Source organism: Crocodylus porosus, unplaced genomic scaffold (assembly GCF_001723895.1).
Source record: "Crocodylus porosus isolate Cpor-Errol unplaced genomic scaffold, CroPor_comp1, whole genome shotgun sequence".
Classification (NCBI taxonomy): Eukaryota; Metazoa; Chordata; order Crocodylia; family Crocodylidae; genus Crocodylus; species Crocodylus porosus.
Genome location: NW_017728935.1, coordinates 3356682 through 3363888, shown reverse-complemented (window position 1 = coordinate 3363888; position 7207 = coordinate 3356682). Strand labels below are relative to the sequence as shown.

General features: G+C 44.8%; 1 protein-coding gene across 5 annotated transcripts in view; it reads left to right on the top strand.

Moving 5' to 3' along the window:
- Positions 1–2197: 2197 nt before the first annotated feature.
- Positions 2198–7207, top strand: part of FOXP4 (forkhead box P4) — a 122873-nt gene continuing 117863 nt past the window's right edge. For 3 of the 5 annotated variants that reach the window (XM_019546671.1, XM_019546668.1, XM_019546665.1), the window contains exon 1: positions 2198–2560. The gene's annotated coding sequence lies outside the window, so the exon portion shown is untranslated. Of the gene's footprint in view, positions 2565–7207 lie in introns of all 5 variants that reach the window. The other 2 variants (XM_019546666.1, XM_019546669.1) reach the window with 2 other exon arrangements.

Below are 7207 nucleotides of genomic sequence, written 5' to 3'. Positions count from 1 at the left end.
CTAAAACTCTGAAATGTGTTTTTTCCATTTCGAAAGATATATCTATATTTATTTGTGTATATGTGTGTGTGTATATCTATATCTATATATAGCTAGATGTGTGTGTGTGTATGTATATCTATATATGTGTATATGTGTGTATATATGTGTGTGTGTATATATATCTATATGTATGTGCATGTATATAGAGAGAGAGATATGTATATGTGTGTGCATGTATATATAGAGAGAGATATCTTTGTGTGTATATGTGTATGTATATATAGATCTATATGTGTCTGTATATGTGTGTGTGTGTATCTATATACAGCTATCTATGTGTGTGTATATGTGTGTGTATATATAGAGATATCTGTGTATATATGTGTGTGTATATATCTATATATAGCTATCTATATGTGTGTGTGTGTAGAGAGAGATCTGTATGTGTGTATATGTGTGTGTATATAGATATCTATATACAGCTATCTATATCTGTGTGTATATGTGTGTGTATATATATCTATATATAGCTATCTATATGTGTGCATATGTGTGCATGTCTATACATATAGAGAGATAGTTATATGTGTGTATATGTGTATGTATATATAGAGAGAGATATCTTTGTGTGTATATGTATATGTATATATATCTATATATAGCTATCTATATGTATGTACAGGTATGTGTGTACATGTGTGTATATATAGAGATATCTGTATGTGTGCATATGTGTGTGTATATATCTATATATAGCTAGCTATATGTGTGTGTATATATAGAGAGATATCTATATGTGTGTATATAGATAGCTATATATAGATATATATAGTGTGTATATGTGTGTGCATATAGATAGCTAGATATAGATATAGATATGTGTCTATGTATATATGTGTGTATATATGTACACACACGCATAAAGAAAAAAATGCAAAAACATTTTCTGAGGGGGAAAAAAGAGTTTCAAGTTGATTGGAAAGCTCATTTTCCCCCAATAAAACCCAAATATTTTATTCCAACAGCACCTCCTAAAACTGGTTTTACATTAAAAAAAAGGATTTAGCTTCAGAAAGTCAGTTTTAAATTAAAAGGCAGAACTGTTGCATGCTGACAATGTGCAACCAGGACACTTTGACATTTGGCAAAACATTTCATTTCAATTTTTTTTGTAAACAAGGTTTTGGGCCTTGACACGTTTTTGGTAAACACTTCAATGTAGGTGTAAATGGCACATTCTTGTGGAAAATCCATTTTTACTCAGTTCGACTGACACTACTTCCCCTGAGCTCCGCTACAGCGACCAGGGCCTGTGGGGAAGCCTGCCAGGATTTCTGTGGTAAGGGTCAGACTATGGCTTGACGGGTTGGCAGCTCCTTTCCCCCGCCAACTGCCTGTGTATCCTCTCCCCAGTGTGAGGAGAAAAGCAATATGGGGCTAATGCAGATGAGTGCAGGAGTAAGGAAAACAGACTGGCTCTTGGAGGTGTTGAATGTACATACAAGGAACAACAGTTTGGTAGGACAATCAGTTCTTACTTGGCAGCAGCTTGCCTCACTTTTCCTCTCTGTAAAATGGGACAATAGACCTTCCTTGTCAATTGAGACCGTGCACTCCTCAGGGCTGCTGACTTTGTCTGGGAGGCCCAACACCCATTCCTACTATGCTCAAGAACCTGCTCTGGGACATTAGACTGGTCTCTGTGCCTCAGTTTACTTGTCTGTAAAAGAAACCTCAGTCCTTCTCCTGGCTGTTTCATTTCTCTCTCTCTCTCTCTCTCTCCTCCTTGCTTGGGGCATGGGCTCTGGGTTATCACACATGTGGGTGCCGCGCCTGGCGCCGCGAAGCCCCGCTCTCCAGCCTGTCATAGAAGTCATTGAAAAAGAAGAAAAAAAGCAAAATCCTGGAACAGCTGCGGAGAGAAACAAAGCGGCTGCCCGGCTCGTCCACTTGAGGTTCCTTTCCCTCTCCGGCAGGCTCCAAAACGCACACCTCCCAGCTCACACACTAGCACAAAGGCTTCCTTGGAGTTTGGCCTCTTTTTTTTTTTTAACCCCCCCCCCCCTCACTTCTCATTCCCTTAGACTGCAGCCACTTCCTCTTGCAGGCAGGACCTCTGGGGTTGGAAAGCAGCTGCACCTGCTTTAGATGAATTATGGTAGAGCTGGAAGTAAGTCTCCCTGCCTCCCCTCCCCTCCCAGCTCTCAAGTCACATCCCCAGTGCAGGCTCAGCCCCACTGATTAGTCTGCTCTCCCCTTTGCATGGGACACAGGGAGGAGGACTAGCCTGGCCTCTCCCCCCCCACCCCTGGGGCTCTCCTGGAGCAGAGGAGCCAGAGCAGCACAGGGCAAGGGGGGGAGGAGAGGGGGAAAAAAAAAAGAAAAGAAATCAGGGAGACAAAAAAAAAAAATATCCAGGCTTGAAGAGCAGAAGCAAGGGGGTGATCATGCTTGAACTGTTTTAGGGTCTCTGCTGGGGGGGCCTGGGACCTGGACAGGGCTGGAGCCAGCAGGATCTGCAGCCACATGCCCCAGGCGGGGGGTTCAAGTTGCTTCCAGCAGCTGTAGATCCGGACAGGTCGGTGGGTGAGATCTCTCTCTTTTATCCCCCCCTCCTTTTTTTTTTTCTTCTTCTTCTTCTCCTCTGCACGGATGGGACTTTAAATGCCTGCTCCTGCCCATCTCCCGGCTGGAGGATGGGCTCTCCTGAATGCACACAAGGACTCTGATTTCATTTACCCCCCCCTCCAACTCCCCTTCCCCCTATTTCCACCCCAGAAAGTTGTTCAACTAGCCCAACAGCTGGTTGGAGTGCCTGTCCATGGATGGAGCAGGTGTGGGGCACAGGGGGTGGGTGCCCTGTAGCAAAAAGAGGGAGGGGGGTTGCCCAAATCATAACTGCCCCCCCCCATCACAAATGTGCTCCTTGTTTGCAAGCTTGCAACCTGCTGGGTTGCACTGGTTGCGGGGGGAAGGTGCAGGGGGGTTCTTGTTATCAGGACTGCTCATTTTTTCCCCCTTTTGGGGAGGTGGGTTGAAGCTGGGGGGGTTAAAGCTTGATTTCCCCCCCCCAACCCCCCTGTAACCCTTTGCAACTGCAAAGGGAATCGCTTTAAGTTGTTGCAACAGGGAAAGCTGAGACAAAGAGAGCTGGGGGGAAGCAACTTTGCAGCTGGGACTTTGCATGGAGGGGAGGGTGGGCTGCCAGGGCTTTAGGGATGGGCGAGGGGGGGGGTGTATGGAGATCTGTTTCTGTAGGGAAGGAGGGGTGGGGGGGTTCCCAGGATCTGGGATCTCGCTTTCCCAGGCTTGGAGGAATTGGGGGAATGTGTGTCTGAGATGGGGTGGGTGGCCTGAAGGTTTGGGTCTGCTTTATTTTGTGTTTCTTTGGGGGGAGAGTGGAGTGGTCAGGGATTGTTGGAGACTTGCCCTGGGGGTTGTGGAAATCAATCAGCCCTGGGTGTGTGGGGTGGATTTGGGATTGGTGGGGGGGAGCTCTGATTGACAGCCTGGGCAGAGACAGACTCCTTCACGTTTCTGGGGCTTGCACTGGGAAGCTTTCATAGGGGGTGTTGGGCTGGGGGTAGGTGGGAGAGCTGTATTTCAACCTCACCAAAGCAGCCTTCCCTGGCAGACTTGGAGATGGACGGGAAACTTCCAAGAAGAAAACCCGCTCCCTGGCAGTGTCTTTCGTGACGGATCCTAGACTCCAAGGAAACTTTTGCTATTTCTTACCCCTCTTAAGTCCAGAACCTGCTGTGCTGCGTTGGCCGGGGCAGCAGGAGTCTTTGGAGAGCAGAAAATTGTTTTCTCTTTCCTACAAAATCTGCTTTTTTTTTTTTTTTAATTTAAATCTTGGGAAATAGGTGTTTCAACAGGCTGGGGGGTTTTTTGCTGGGGGGGGAGCTTTGAAACGCCTTCTCTAGCTCAGCACTTCGATGCGCTTCGCCGTGACAAGTTACTCTCAGTCTTTCTTTGTTGGTACCTCTGTTTCTTTATTGATAGATTTAGTTTAAATATTTGCTGGATTTTTGTTGTTAAATAATTGCAACGTAAGCCTTGCGGATCTGTGCCAGGGAGCATCCCCACAGATTAACTATCTCCCCACTCCCCCCCCGGGTAAAAGCAAAACTCTGGTTTTAAAATCTGGGGGGAAAATACTTAAAAGAAGCAACCAAACTAACCAACGAGCCTTGCTGAATCAACCTGGAAAAAAATTGTCTTATTAATTGAACGTTGCCTCGACCAGGGTATTGAAGAAGATAGACTAAGAATGTAATGCAGCCCGAAAAATAAATCTGAATTATATTGAGGATGGAAAGGTATTGGGAGTGAAAACCAGGGGATTCTTGCTCAGCCATTGAAATTCCAAGTTCTGGTTTGCTTGTGCGGCTATTTCCCCAAGTTGCCAAGTTTGAGGGTCTTTTATATTGCTTTGTTTAAAAAATGTGGCGAGGCTTTTTCTATGTTTTTTTGGAGTCCCCGTAACTTTTATGTGATGCTTGTTGCCTGTGTGGGGTCTAATCAGCTTGGCTGTCCAGCTCAAGTCCTGTAAACAGTAGCTAATAATAACAACAATAATAATTTGGAAAGAGTTTATTATGAAGTTGTATTCTTCAGGGAGTTCACAATCCCAGGCAGGACGTGTTTGAAAACTGATGGCTAGTTGGCTAATTCTGATCAGCTTCTTTCATCACATCCCCAGTGGGGCGAACTAGCTTTGTTCGGGAGTTCCCAGTTCAGACCTTGGCAAAATTCGGATTTCTGCCTGCTTCCAGAATTTATCCTTTTCGTCTGTGCCATAAGCAAATGCTCTTTTATTTTTCCCCTTTCCGAGGGAAAAAAAAAAGTACTTAAAAAAGTGCTGTGTTAGTAGCAGATTGCTCTGTTTCTTTTGGTGGTAGGAAAGCTGTTTTGTGTTGGCAAGCACATTTTGAAGGTGTACATGCAGAGGAAGAACAAGTGGAGTGTAATTGTTTTTGCATTTCCATTTGGGATTGGCTTTTTCTTTTTCAAATGAGGGGAAAAAATGATCATTTGTATTGTCCCTCCTTGCCTCCCTTTTTTAGTTCAAATAAAAACCTAAATGGAGAAGGGCAAGCATAATTAACAAGTACATAAAAACTTAAGTTTGAATTGTTACTGAAGTCAGTGTGTATAAAAACAAAAACAAAAAAAAAGGAAAAAGTGTATATTTTGCAAACAGCAGCTGTGATTTCCCCCCCCTTTCTTTTTTTTTTTTCTTTTTTTTTGTTAGTCCCAATATAGTCTCAAGGAATTTCAGCACAGGGGCTGTTGCCGGCTTGAGTCCACTAATCGGTTCACATCAGGTTTGCTTTGGAAACTAAAATATATATATATATATAGAGATTGTCATTTACCACAGTCAGAACCAACTTAGCATCAGCTTAAGACCTCACTTTACAATGAAAGGCTGTGGGGTATACAATAAAAATGTTATTAGTTTCTGTATTAAAAGGTTGGGTTGTTTTTAACCTAAACCAGAAGTAGGATTTACTTTTACAAATTTCTTCTTGTGTGTTAAAAATTTACACAAGCAATGTGTTAGGCTGGAGAATAGGCCATTTGATGTTAAATCAACACAACATGTGTCTTATACAGGCAACGTGACCCCTGGTAGTTGTGTATTTGTGCGAACATGTTCACTTTCATGCCATACCACAGTGTCAATTAAATCGGACTAAATCTCAGACTTCTTAAAAAAAAAACCCAACTTTTTACAGGCATCTAACTCAGCCCTTAATGATTTGTTGTTGGGGGTTTTTTTAAGGAAAGTTTTTCTGTATTGGGAAAAAAATATTAATCAGACATGCCTGGGTGGGCAGAGCCAAAAATTGGGATTTCTAAAATTTAGACAGCTTCTGCGTCAAGGTTTTAGATGGCTGGTGAAGGGGGGACAGATGCAGCGAAATCAAGGCACAAACCTTTCCTGGGCTGGCTGAGTCCCGGGGGGTTTTTTTGGTGTCAATTCTGTAAGGCAGTCAGATGCTTCTAATTCCACTCTTTATTCCTCGTGGAGCGAGGGTTGAGGGGGCTGAGACTTTGCAAGCCCCAGCGTTTCCTATATTTCAAAATGTTTGGGCTTTGTTTTGGAGCTCCTCTTTATTGGTTTTACTCTGCGTGCGTTTCGCTCCCTGCCTCCGGTGTTTAACACCCGCTTCTAAAGTGCAGAAGTGGAAGCACCTTGGTGAAAATCTGATGCAGCTCATTTGCCTTACAATTTACACCAGCGAGGAGCGCAAAAGCAATTCTCTTCTCTGGGGGGAAAAAAAACCCACCTGGCTTCAGATGAGAAAGTTGCACTAGTTTGGGCTGGGAAAAGAAGAATCTGATCGTTGTGGAGTCTAGAAAATCCCACCCGTGCCCCATGCAACCTGTCCTGATCCGTTCGGTGTCTCGAGCAACAGAGATGAGACGCCTGCCCCTTCCCCACCGGCTCTGTAGGCACCGGCCCCTGGTGCGAAGTGCAAATATTACGTTCGCAGCGAGACGCACAGTGGACTGGTCTCTCCCATCCCTGTTGTGTGCGCCCTTGTAAGGGAGGCAAAGCCAGCAGCTGCTGGCCCTCAGACCCATGGTTTCCAAAAAAAAAAATTTAAAAAAAGCAGGGAAGAAGTGTGCGCACGATGCCCCTCACGTTTGCAATGCCGCACCTTTCCGGATCGAAGTAGAAAAGTTGTTTGCACGCCTGTTTGGGAGGTGAGAAGAAAACGAGATGCTAGGTGAGGGGATGCAAAAATGTGTGGGCTAAATAGGTTTCCTCTCCGCTCCCTCGGTCGGCTCACCTGGGTCAGCCCGTTTTGACCCTAAACCCTCTGAAACTTCTGGTTGTTCCTTGAGAAAATGAACTGCTGCCAAAAATAAAATGAAATGACCCCCCCCCCCCCCCATTTAAACTTGCAGCCTCCGAGAGGATCTAGACGATTCCTCCTCCGCCTTCACCCTTTTTGGGAAAGAAAGAGAAAAGGGTTCCTTTAAAACAAGGGGGGGGGGGGGAATCTAAAATCAAGTGACACTAAAATCTCCACTCCGGGCGCTTTCTTTTTCTTTTCTAATAACCCGGCCAAAATCCATGTGCACTCAGTTGTGAAGTTCTTGCCTATAGATCCCTAGGAGCTTTTCTTTTCTCTTGGTGGATAGGGGATGCTTTGAGTCTGATCATGTTGTGCCTCACTGTGGGGCTGGAGGGGGGTGGGGGCTGGCT